Source organism: Somniosus microcephalus, unplaced genomic scaffold (assembly GCF_052327205.1).
Source record: "Somniosus microcephalus isolate GS21.2 unplaced genomic scaffold, FLI_Smic_1.0 unresolved_chr1, whole genome shotgun sequence".
NCBI lineage: Eukaryota > Metazoa > Chordata > Chondrichthyes > Squaliformes > Somniosidae > Somniosus > Somniosus microcephalus.
In genome coordinates this window covers 118336070-118349044 of record NW_028225179.1, presented here as the reverse complement: position 1 = coordinate 118349044, position 12975 = coordinate 118336070, and the positions used below count along the sequence as shown (strand labels likewise).

The window sequence follows — 12975 nt, the reverse complement described above, 5'->3', positions numbered from 1 at the left end:
CTTGGCTTCCGCTTGCTCCCGGCGAAGAGACTCGAGGTGTTCGGTGCCTTCCTGGATGCTTCTTCTCCACTTTGTGTGGTCTTGGGCCAGGGATTCCCAGGTGTCGGTGGAGATGTTGCACTTTTTCAAGAAGGTTTTGAGGGTGTCCTTGAAGCATTTCCTCTGCCCACCTGGGGCTCTCCTGCCGTGTCGGAGCTCCGAGTAGAGCGCTTGTTTTGGGAGTCTCATAACGGGCATGCGGACAATGTGACCCATCCATCGGAGCTGATCGAGCGCGGTCAAAGCTTCAATGCTGGGGATGTTGGCCTGAGCGAGAACACTGACATTGGTGCGCCTATCCTGCTAGTGGATTTGCAGGATCTTGCAGAGGCAACGTTGGTGGTACCTCTCCAGTGCTTTGAGGTGCCTGTTGTACATGGTCCATGTCTCTGAACCATACAGGAGGGCGGGAATCACTACCACACTGATCCTGAAGCCGCAGGACCAATAAAACAGCGACTATACTTCAAAAGTACATCAGTGGCTGTAAAACGCTTTGGGACGTCCTGAGGTCATGAAAGGCGCTGTATAAATGCAAGTTCATTCTTTTCCTGTAAATGCCCTGTTTAGTGAATTCACAACAATTGGTAACAAATAAAAGACAGACTAGCATTTCTATAGCGCCTTTCACAACCTCAGGATGTCCCAAAGCGCTTTACAGCCAATGAATTACTTTTTGAAGTGTAGTCACTATTGTAATGTAGGAATAAACCAGTAGAATTACACTGAATCTACAGCACAGAAACAGGCCATTCAGCCCAACTGGCAATGCTCCACACGAGCCTCCTCCCATCCCTCTTCATGACAACCTATCAGCATAGCCTTCTATTCCTTTCTCTCTCATGTATTTAACAAGCTTCCCCTTAAATGCATCTATGCATGATATTTTCAAATGGGGAACAAACCCAGAACCCTCTTGTGTTGTGACACTGCGGACCCTCCATCCTGACAAGACCAGAGGTAAATCTGTTCATCGGTCTGAAACCGTGATCGATGAACTGCCAGGTGAGACTGAGCACTGACTCAAGGCGTCCTCCAGCCCATGGCTCTATCTTTTGCTTGATTTGAAGTCTGTGTTAATTAAAGGTTTTTCAGTGTTTCTTCAAATCAGCTCAGGCACCTTTTTCTTATTTTTAAGAAGTGTTTTATTTTCAGAAGCAAATTGATCTGTCTTAATGCGATCCCAGCCTTCAGCCAAGTCAGATTTCAGGCTTGTATTTTAAGACAACGCAACACCGCCATCTGTTGGTCGGGTATGAGTACTGCAGGGAAGGGAAGGATTGCCTCGCTACACAAAATAGTCGGCCCATCCATCCTGAAACACCCTACAGTGCCTCTGTTAACAGAATCCAACTGTTTCTTAAACGATTCCAGGGATTTTCGCCTCTGCCACTTAATCCAATGTTCATTCTGTGTGTCGATCACACTTTGTTTGACGAATTTTTCTGAATCGGACCTAAATTTTGCCTGTGAACCGCCCCCCCCCCAACCGTCCTAACTCTGTTTGTTTTAAGTAGTTTGGTGGATTTTGCCTTTTCCGAAACCGTTTCAGGAGCACGTTCACGCTGCAAATCTAGCACTGCTGCGAAGGGGTCCCGGCTTTACATAGTCGGTTAAACTTGTGGAGCTGAACTAGAGATGTGAATCGACTCTGAGGTGAAGTGGAGCGAGACTTCTTCTGTGAAACGACTTTGCATTGATGGGACTGTTGTAGTGTAAATGCAGCCGTACGTATCTCTGTAAGGTCACCTCTCAGCCACTTTCCTTCAATGCTGAAAAGTCTCCAGTATTTCCTCTCAACAGTCCCATGACTGGTGATCAGTCCGCTAGTATCTGAGTGACCAGAACTGGACAGGGTACTGGTTGAGGTAGTGTAGTAGTTATGTTACTGGACCAGTAATCCAGCGAACGCAAGTTCAAATCCCACCATGGCAGTTTTTAAAAAAAAGCTGCTATCAGTAAAAGTCACCATGAAGCTGTCAGGTTATCGTAAAATCCAAACTGGTTCACTAATGTCTTTAGGGAAGGAAACCAGACGTCCTTTCTTGGTCTGGCCTGTACATGACTCCAGTTGACTGGCCTCTGAAGTGGCCTAGCAATCCAGTTGTATCAAAGTTGCTAGGGCAATAAAGGCCGGTCTTGCCAGCGATGCCCACATCCTGAGATTGAATTTTACAAAGGTGCAGTCTGATCCAGAGCATTGTACAGTTTATAAGTGTGGGATCCTGGGACTTGTGCCGGAAATTTCTTTGGACCTACTTCTGCTCCGCTGCTGTGACTTCACTTGACGTATGGCAGGGACCCTGTTCACGTGCATGATCGAAGTTACGCTGGCGGAGCGAGAGCAGCTCCAAGGAAATCGCCAGCTTTGTCCTCTACTGATGTTGCAATGTACTTCAGTGCTGAGAAAGAACTCTCATTTCTATAGTGTCTTTCACGCCCTTAGGCCCTCCCAAAGCGCTTTACAGCCAATGTTTTGAAGTGTAGTCACTGTTGTAATGTAGGAAACACTGCAACCAATCTGTACACAGCAAGCTCCCACAAACAGCAATGTGATAAATGACCAGATAATCTGTTTTAGTGATGTTGGTTGACTGATAAATATTGGCCGGGACACCGGGGAGATCTCCCCTCCTCTTCTGCCACGGGATCTTTTACGCCCGACTGCGAGGACAGATGGGACCTCGGTTCAGCATCTCATCCGAAAGATGGCACCTCCGACAGTGCAGCGCTCCCTCAGCACTGCGAGTGTCAGCCTAGATTTTGTGCTCAAGTCTCTGGAGTGGGACTTGAACCCACAACTTCCTGACTTGGAGGCGAAAGGGTGGACTCTGGTACGTAGTAAATCATCAATTCCTCTGTGCTCCTCTTTCCACTCTGGACTGTAATTCCATTTGATCCAACTTTACCGATCAAACAGCAATGTCAGAACAGTAGAGAAGCAGAACACTACTATTATTCAATAAGTTACATACTCTAGAAAATAGGACTATTATACAGAGAATATAGGACTATATAGGTAAAATTTGGGAAGTGAGGAGTAAGAAGGGGAGTTGAGTGGAACTTTTTCCACCCAAAGCGACACGGTTATGGAATAAATTACCAGAGCAGATCACTGAAGTGTAAATGGCTTTGAGAAGCAATTGGATGAGATTCAGAGGAAAGAGATTGAAGCATTTGGTGAGAAGTTGAGTTTGAAATCTGAAAAGGGGAAGGCCCTGTAGGGACCCAGTTGTCTTTAACTGTTCCTAAAAATTCAAAGTTCTTACGATCTACAGGTTGCTGGTGATCATTTAGTGGAATTGGAAAGATGCTGATGAGCGCAGTTCCCGATAAATTCAGCTGGCGAGTGTGAAGCACTGGGTTGTTCTGAAACCTGGGTGGATTGGGAGAGCCTAGTCCAGGTGGGGCAGCAAGGAGCCTGCAGTCTGTACTCTTAGATCGGAACGCATTCGCTGTGAGTTTTTTGCTTAGTCATCTGAAGACTGCGCCGCATGAGTACTGTCCATTGAAAGTTGCATTTATACAGCACTTTTCTCGACCTCAGGACGTCCCAAAGTGCTTTACAGCCAATTAAATATTTTTTTAAGTATAGTCGCTGTTGTAATGTAGAAACACAGCTGTCAATTTGCACACAAGATCCCACAAACAGCATTGTGATAATGACCAGATAATCTGTTTTTAATGATATTGGCCGGGACACAAGGGAGAACTCCTCTGCTCCTTCAAAATGGTGCAATGTGATCTTTTATGTCCGCCTGAGAGGCCAGATGGGGCCTTGGTTAAACAGCTCATCTGAAAGATGGAGCATCTGACGGTGCTGCACTACCTCACCCTCAGACTGGGAGTGTCAGCCTAGATCTTGTGCTCAAGTCTCTGGAGTTGGGCTTGAACATGGGGCCCAATATCTTTGTACCTCTTTTCCAGTCTCCCAACATTTTGCTTCCAGCTGGTCTGATTTCTTGGTGGTTAAATACACCACCCAGTGGGGTAATGAGCCACACATACTGGTAGCATCCCACATTCAATCCCTGATCTCAGTTGGGGTTTTGTAACATCCCTAAGTTAGGGAATGAAAAATCAGCCTGGTTTCCCAATCCAGATCATCATCATCTGCTGATCCCCACTGGAAAGCCCACCAGTGGGCGAGGAAAGGGTGTTGCTTGGCTGTGATGCTCCCACAGTCAAATAGCCTGTCGACATTCAGTATCTAACTTCACTAAGACTAAGCACTTGGAAGAGGTACAGGAGAGATAGTCCTGTGGAACCACATCCCAGCATGAGTTTCCATTAGGGAAGGAAGCAAGAAAATTGGGAAGGTGGGATGGATGGGAATAGCTTTTGGCTGAATTGTAATGGAATAGAAGATGGCTAGAGACGTGCAGAACAACACCCATGCACCAACGGAAGGCAGCAGCACAGTGGGAATGTATTAGGAATATAGGAATTGCTGGACAAAAAAAGTTGACAGTCCATCTAGTACGCCTTCTACCATCGTGGTAGTCATCATGTGATATAATGGAGTTATTGACTGATCACAGCAATCGATCTCCATCAATTAGTCTACAACAGAGCCAGTTATGAAGTGAGGAAAACCCAGTGGTGGAGGGCTTTGGGAACCAGAGGTTCAAAATCAGCTGTTTCTTCTGAACATGCTGCACTTAGCACATGTCATGTCACAAATTACTCATGAACAGTATCACAAGAAGTTATTCTCTGGAAGAAATCTGTCTAATTTTGCATTTGAATGAATCAACACTACCTGCTTCCACCGTCTCCATAGGGATCCTGTTCCAGACTGACCACTCGTTCACGGAAATATTGGGGATCATTTTTACCTAACTCGCCGGCTGGGAATTCCACAGGATCAGGTGGAACAATGGTTTTACACCTTGCCCATTGAATTCAGTGGAAAGTACGATCAGATGGGATGTAAGACCAGAGTTGCACCCGATCCCGTCAGTTTCCCGACGGGCAGTAAGGTTAAAATTGCCAATCCGTCTCCATTGTTGCCACAGATTTGTTTTGAACTTACTACACCCACCTCCTTCATGCGCATCAATGTGAGCTTATAGCATATTTACATACAAATACGCAAGGGCTACTATATGTTGGGGTGAGTCCTTCTCAAGAGTGAGTATGATTCCTGAAGTAACGTTCCCTTCGCTCCTCCAGTTCATTGCGGGCCAAAAGGCTAACCCCCATTCACACAAAGTTCGTTCACTTGAGTTGCACTGCCACGGTACTTCATACATTGATATCTTAACTACCTACACGGAAAATTGACCGGGCCATATTTGGTTGGCTGTCTTCGAGAGAAGTCAAGAGCTGGGTCTCTGTGGAGGAGGGGCAGGCTAGTTTGTGGGCACACTGGATCCACTGACTCACTCCTTATTATGGGCTGTCGAGGACAGGGTGCTGGTCTCTCTGTTGGTGCGTTTTACGTGGATGGATTTCCCTCCTATTATAGGGCCCCCATTGTTTTGGGGGAGGCACCCAGGAAAGGGGGCTCAATTCTAATGGGTCATAGGGAAACTTGTGATTCTCCTGCCTGAAAACGTCTCCCTGATGAATTGTGATGAACTTTGGCAAGTTTATCCCACTCAAAAAATGCATGGGGCAGGTGTTGCATTCCTCGATCCTGATTTCTGTTATCTGTGAGCAAGGGTAAGGAAGGGGTACGTTGGGCTTGCCGTACCTCAGCTGTTCCGCTTTAATCGCAGGGTCGGGATCTTAAGCAGAGATACCCCTTCTACAGAACACTGCACTCCCACCCCCAACGCAGACCCAACCAATTGCAAGTTGACAGGGTTGGCCACCACTGTACACACGCCCGTGTGCGCACGTATATGCGCATGGTGTAATTATACCTACCCGATCAGTTCTGTGACGTGCGCGTACACTCTAAGTACGTAGCATCACACCACGTGGCATTCAGTAGTAGAAAGTGGTCTCGGACGATAGCCCAAAATGGGCAGAATCCCCCCTTATGCTGACCGCCCGCCCCTCGCCAATATCGGGTGAGGCGTATAACGGGTTTTTGTCCGCTCCCCATTGCCTCTGCCCCGCCCGATAAATTTGCACCCCTCAAACAGTACGATCCAATTAGGCAAAGCCGCCGTAGATTTGCAGCCGACACGACGCTTAGGAGATGAGGGGGATAATTCGAACTCTTACAGTTTTTTTTGGGGGGGGGTGAAGGGGGGTCGGTCACGAATTAACCGCTCGTTTTACACCCGCTTTTCCCTGGAAAAATTGCCCGGGCTGGAATTATAACGCGGTGCCGGGAACGCGCTTGAAATCGGGCGCGACTTTCCGATTAAATGCCCGATGTGTGGGCGCGGTGGCGGGGGGCTCAATTTTAACCGAAGTCGCGGGATTGTGGGGAGGGGGTGGGGGGGCAACTCTGGATTTACACCCTGCCCGAATTTACTTTTCCTTGAAGTCTTAAGTGAGGTCTTGAGTGCAAAATCGGGCCAGGCGTAAAACGGGCGTGCCGCCCGCCCCGGTGGGATTACCGCCCAGCCAGTTGGGTTAGAATTGCCCCCTCCGCCCTGGGATTTTGGAAAGTTTCGCCTCAGCGTCCGACAACTGCGTGTAATTGTGTGAAGAGTTGTTTAAGCCGACATTCCCTCACCTCGCCGGCTGGACCCGCGCTCCGGCCGAGCCGGGCGAACCTTCTCGGCGGGAGGCTCCTCAACGTGCGCGCCACCAGAAAACCTCGCCTCCCGCGCGCACCGCACCGTCTTGGGAATTTTCCCGCCCCCGCTTTCTGGAATTTGAACCTATCGGAGCTGTTCCTGCTGTTGACGTAATCGGTCGCCACGCGGCAGGTGAGGTTCTGATAGGTCCAGTATAAAATGGGGGCGGGGACTCCGACGTCCCCTGCGCGCCGGCCAGATGGCGGATCAGCCCAACCCACCCCCTCGGCCCCAGCCCCGAGATGTGTTGGGAATTCCTGCCCGATTTAGACCTATCAGAGTCGCGTCTGCTGCGAACGCGGGAGGGAGGCAGCTCTGATAGGTCCAGCGTAAAAAGGGGATGGTGATGCTGACGTTGGGCGCCCGCACAGTGCACCTGGCGCGTGTGGCTGCCAGGGGGTGGGGGCGGGGTCAGGCGAAGTTGCAGGGAGGAGGAGCTGAGATTCTCCAAGTGATTGGATATTCGAGGCCCACGTGACTGCAGGTAAGGGGGGGTGGAGGCATTTTTTGACCCCCCCCCACCTCCCATCCCCCAGCTTTTGAAGCGAATAGGATGAAGTCATCCATCTTCTTGGGGACTATAAAATTATTCTTGCTTAGAGGAAGAGAGGGCCGCAGGCAGGGTGGGCATCAATGGGCAGGCGCTCGACAAAAAAAAAGAAGATTCCAGAACAATCAGGAGCTGCGGGATGTCGATTGCGTCGTCACGTAACGGCGGGGATGGGGCGGGGAAGGGGTGGGAGCGTCGGGTGATTTTAACTTAAGCCGTCTGATGGGATCGGGCACGAGGCCCGTTTTTAACGCCCCGCCCCGATTTAACTCGCTCTGTTGAAGTCAGTATCAGGCGGGGCGTAAAACCGACGTTTTCCTCCCCATCCCGTGGGATTCCCAGACCGGCCAGTTCGGTTAAAATTGAGTCCCCGCCTTCCCCTCGGGGTGAGGTCATGCGGCCAGCGGATTGTCATGGCGTCCTGTGTAATGGTTGCCACGGTCCCTCAGGGTGAGGGCGCAGCTATTGTCACTTGTACTGTGAAGATTGTAAAAACTGTTTGATGAACAGCCATTTTGGCAATCCAGCATCTAATAACTAACATTGTTACTTTAATTATTGTAACATGTGTGTATATTATATATATATATTTAATATCTGTGTGTGTGTGTATTGTGCGATTATACCTTCGTGTGGTATGGAGATTGTGCCGACACGGATAGTGCTAATATTGCAAATACATATGTAAATTTCTTTATTTCTCTTTCCTTCCTTTCCTGTTTTCTCCTTTTTTATTCTCTTACACCCAACTCCCACCCCCACCCCACCCCACCCGCACTTCTTTCTAATCTGCCTGCCTAACACGTTTCAACCCCCCCTCTGGAAGTCAATGGATCATTCCTTCAAAAAAAAGCAAAATGGCTTCCCGGCCCCGCCCGCCGCCCAGCCGCCTCGCCCTCACCGCGCCAAGGACTACGCTTCGAGCCGGATCGAGGCGAAGATCCGCGGAGACCCCCGCCACATGCGCCGCCAGGCCCGCCGCTTCGAGTTCAGCGTAGAAGGGGGAGGGGGGCAGCAGCTGGTCTGATGTTGCAATGCCTCCGGCTTCCGTTGGCGCGGGACCTACTGAGGGCGGTGTTTAGACTGTGACGTCCCTTCTGGTAGATAACCCGGGCAGGGAAAATAATTCTCAAATTGGCTCAATGGGTTGGGGAGGGAGGAGGAGGGGGGCAGGAAGGGGAGGGCAAACAGGGTATTACACTGATCACATTTAATTTAAAAAAAAATACATATATATATTTATACATAAATTAAATCCGGATCTGCATTTAAGATCTACCACAGAACCCGGTAAGTGGGGTAACACCTCGGGCCGGTGGCTTGATTGCGCGGCGCATTGCTAGCCGGGCGAGGGAAAGAATGCTCCATTTACATACAGAAGGGGGCAGGGGAGATGGTCGCGCCGTGAGGGCCTTGTTGACCGACTCGGAGGCGACTAGAGAACCTTGGCTGGAATGGTGTCTTGCGCCGCCTATACCTCCTCCGACATTTGAGGGCAGCGAACCATAAGGTACGAGAAAAAAGGGAGAAATCTTTTAAGCTGCAGTATCCCTGGCTTTCAGAAGATCTGACGGTCATGGAGATGTGTGAAAAGTTCCAATTTCCAGCGATGGTCACCTAAGATTGAGCCTCTGTGCGGGTCGATGGAGGTACTTTGTTGTTTTTCTTGTCAAAGCCGGAATAAAGAGCACTGAATATGAAATGGAGGCCATCATTGGCGATGGTCCAATCTCAAATTGGCAGTGACCATTTGTGTGTGATGGGGGGGGGAGACAGGGGCAGAAATTGGACCTTGTTGCACATCTCCAGCAGGCCAGCTATTTCAGAACTGTCAGAAATCAAATCTACACAACATCTTCATGTGTGAATGTTCTCATGGACCTCTTGCAATTTTACCTTCTCCCCCGCACCACCACCACAAAAAAATGGAGATGGTTTTTTAAGTAATATTCCAGGGGCTGGAAACGTCTGGATTTGAAGGCACTGGGAGAAGCTACTTTGGAGAATCCTATTAGAGGGGAGGATAGGGAAGTCTTATCTGAGGAGCTCATAAGTACTGCGGTCGCCATCTTACTTGGTGCAGGCACTACTGCGAGGTCACCGGCACGCCCTGGACTGAGACTCCATCAGAGTCTTGAGCTAAGATGAGGAAGGTTTGACTGCACCGAAGATCTTTTCACACGTGTCTGCAAAGTCGATGTGAGGTGGTGTGGCTTCTTTTTTTGTGTCTGTCTCTGTGCGTGTATGAGTTTCTGTGCATGTGTCCATTTGTCTTTTAACCAGTATTTCACCAGGTGACCCAGCTCTCGCCACATGCCATGCCATCCCTGTAGTGCACAGACGTCCCACGTCGTGTTGCCGACTTTCAGCTTAATATGCAAAAAGGTTGATCGTCTCCAAAGGTTAGTCCTGGTGTAAGGGTTTGCCAGTGTGTACTACCTGGAGTCACAGCCTCACAGACCAGCTCCCTTGGGAAGTCCAGGCTGATGTGGAGCCGCAAGGTGACCACCTCTGGATGGCCAAAAGGAGGTTGACATTGTGGACAAGTTTTCTTACTTCTAGGGATCCCAAAGAACAGCATCTTTGAGTTACTATCCACACTGCATCTTCCTAGTTAGGCACGTCTTCAAGTAACATCACATCATCTCACATAGCAACAAAGGAAGCAACTTTACTTTAGGGTAACTAGCCTTCAGCTGATGAAGGAATTTCCAAATTCAACTCTAGAATACCCCCTCAGTATTCAAACCCCATAATTGAAAATGTTGGATGCAGAATATTTTTCCAAATCTTCTGTTTTACAGATTCCATTTTTTAAATTTCTTTTTAGGTGTGGCTGTTCTGTAGAGAAAAAAAAATTGTACAAAACTGAATTGAAAAGCTGGGTCGCCCAAACCAGATGAATTCAGAAATATTCCCCAGTTGGGCCAATTTCAATTCGGAAATTTGCTTTTGGAATTTATTAAAAGAGAAGAGTGTGAAGCGCAATCCCAGAAAAGAGGCTTTGCAATCTGGCCCGACCAAGTACATGGTGACCACCTCAGTGGCAGGTCCCATGGGCTATTGAGTGCAGTCTAGGAAGGCCAGTTACTTGGACTTAATGTATAGATTAGGTGTTGGGTTGGAAAGGGGAGGAAGAATCATACTTCGCCCATCTCAACCCCACAAGCAGGCTTCCCCTCCCTGTCAGCTGATGGAGTCACAGGTGTTTCCATCTTCCTGCCTCGCCTTTTCTTTCATAACGGAGATTCAGGAGCAGCAAGAGGTCTCATCGAGAGTTTGCGGGGAGGGGGGGGTGGAGGGTGGCTTACCTCAAAAGAAACGAGTCCGCAACGCACGCCAATCCAGCAAAGAGTTAACTTCTTTGCCTCCTATTAGGTTGAAAGTTTCACAAAACGCGTGTCCAAGATGTTGTGTTGAAGCTGGATTTCTGTCTGTATCGCATGTGTGTCAGCTTTCAGTCTGTTGCCAACTGGTTGTAGCTGCCTGGCTTGATTTTTCTTTTGCCTAAAAATGAAAGTTTCAGTGGTTTGTACTGTGCTGTGCTCTCTATGAAGTCTTACTGTGTGACCTGTGACAGATTTGCAATTTGCCGTTGTATCTTACCGGCTTAGCATTTCCATCGGGCATCATCCAAGGTGGGAGTTACGCCAGCTTCGCTTTGTATGCGTTTTATCTGTTCTCAGCCAGTCCCGTGTATTAATGTAACTCGAGGAAATAAAGTGTCTGCAACATTTACCAGAGCGTTGTCACATCGCTGGCCCTCTCCAAAGATCTCTCCCTCCTCCTCTAAGGAATTTCTGGTTGAATTGATGACCAACAGCACACTGGCAGTGGGTGAGGAAGACAATGTCAGGTGTGTTTGCTTCTCATGAAGCAGCAGCAAAGAGACGGCGTCTGCCCACCCCCCCACCACCACCCCTCACCTAAAAAGTAATTTAGGTCCTTTAAAACCCAGTTGCCAACTGCTCCAGCCCGTCTCACTCTCCTGTCCAACACCACCCTCCTAAGCTGAAAGGAGTGGCGTTGGGAAAGATTTGAGAGAAGTTTGTGGCTCCAATTCTGGTGCATCCTGTGCCAACCATAATTGGCACGGGAGGTGGAGTCAGGGATCCATTTACCCAACTCTCCAGCTTAGCATCCAGCAGCTTTGGCATGAGGACATGCTGTCTGGCTATGCCTTGTATTGATCTTCATTGGTCAATCATCCGTGCCACAACCTTATTGAACAGGCCTACTGTTGGAGGGGGGCTGGGGGAGTTTGCGGCTCTACGGGTGACAGGTCAGCTTGCAGCTCAATTCTAGCCAAAAAGCCGGCTTCAGATAGGCTTAGTGTTAGAGTAAACCTTGGAACCTGGTCGTGCAAACCCAAATCAGAACCATGTGCTTTGTAACTACCAGTCTGGCTGAGAACTGATCAACTTCCTTGGCGTGTTGGCCCCTCAGGCTAAAGTGTTAACCGTCGTAAGCAAATAACGGAAAGCTGTGTTGTGTCTCGGTTGTGACCCCACTTCCACTTTCGATCATACGTGCATACATTTTTATTTTCGTTCCATTGCCGCTGGTTTTTGCAACATTGAAGTTTACCGTGTCTTTACTAGATGTGAGATGGAGCGCTCCACCATCAGCTCAATGTCCATTCAAACACCCATCGGCATCATCCAAGCACTGAGCAATGATGGAATGCAGGTTGCTTTTGAGCCAGTTTGAGGGCAGCTCAGGCGGTCAAAGGGCAAGGCCTAGATTATTGAGTCTTATCCTCGCATTGGCTAGACAGCAGACCCAGTCCGTCACTGCTGTTCAATCACACCTTAAAAGGTTTCTGTTACTTCAGTTTCTGTTGAACATTTTCACCAACTATTGTCTCCCCTCTTTTCCCCCCGTGTTGAATCCATTGCAACATATAATATCCTCCGCCTTCCATTGAAATCTGAGGATATCCCTCAACCAAAGGACTCTGCTCTGTTGATATGAGGAGTAATTGAATGTATAATGTACGTCATTGTGGGAAGTGTTGTTTGGAGGAGTACAGCTAATTGTTTTATGGAGTTCCTCCGCCTTCATTTAGAGCTACATTTCTAACTGGGCATAATTCATAAAATATATTTAAAGGCTGCTCTTGCTTCCATTCTCCCACCTCTGCTATTTCTGCACTGGTTTTGGCTCGTCGGTATTTCCCAATGTACTTTGTGGCTCGCTGCAGTAAAACTTAACGAGTGCCTGTTTGGTGGGCTGAAGGCTGCTGTGAGGTCCTGCTGCCCTCCAACTACAGTACCAGTGCTTCTCAACAGCATAGACCTCTCCGTCGCCATGGCAGCAAATCCAGGCCCAGATTCTGGGGAGCCTCAAAGTGGTCACTGACAAGAGGTTATGGGACACAGTTTAGAGCATGTTGCTGCTATTGGTTTTACCCCTCATACACATACACACACACATACGTATAAATATATATATATATATACACACACATATAGATATATACACACAGAGATACATACACAGTATATACACACACATAGATATATACACAGAGATATATACACATACATACACAGATACATATTTATATATACACAGACATATATATGTATACACAATACACACATATACACGCAGATATATACATATATGTATACACACACACATATATATATATATACACAATACACACACATAAATATATAT

The 12975-nt window shown here is 48.2% G+C and overlaps 1 protein-coding gene across 4 annotated transcripts in view; it reads left to right on the top strand.

Annotated features, from left to right (window-relative positions):
- Positions 1 to 12975, top strand: part of LOC147095740 (ras/Rap GTPase-activating protein SynGAP-like) — a 756836-nt gene that overhangs the window by 704292 nt on the left and 39569 nt on the right. For 2 of the 4 annotated variants that reach the window (XR_015074821.1, XR_015074822.1), the window contains one exon: positions 8117 to 8800. The exons of the other annotated variants lie outside the window; for them this stretch is intronic. The gene's annotated coding sequence lies outside the window, so the exon portion shown is untranslated. The remainder of the gene's footprint in view (positions 1 to 8116; positions 8801 to 12975) is intronic. 4 annotated transcript variants of the gene reach the window in all.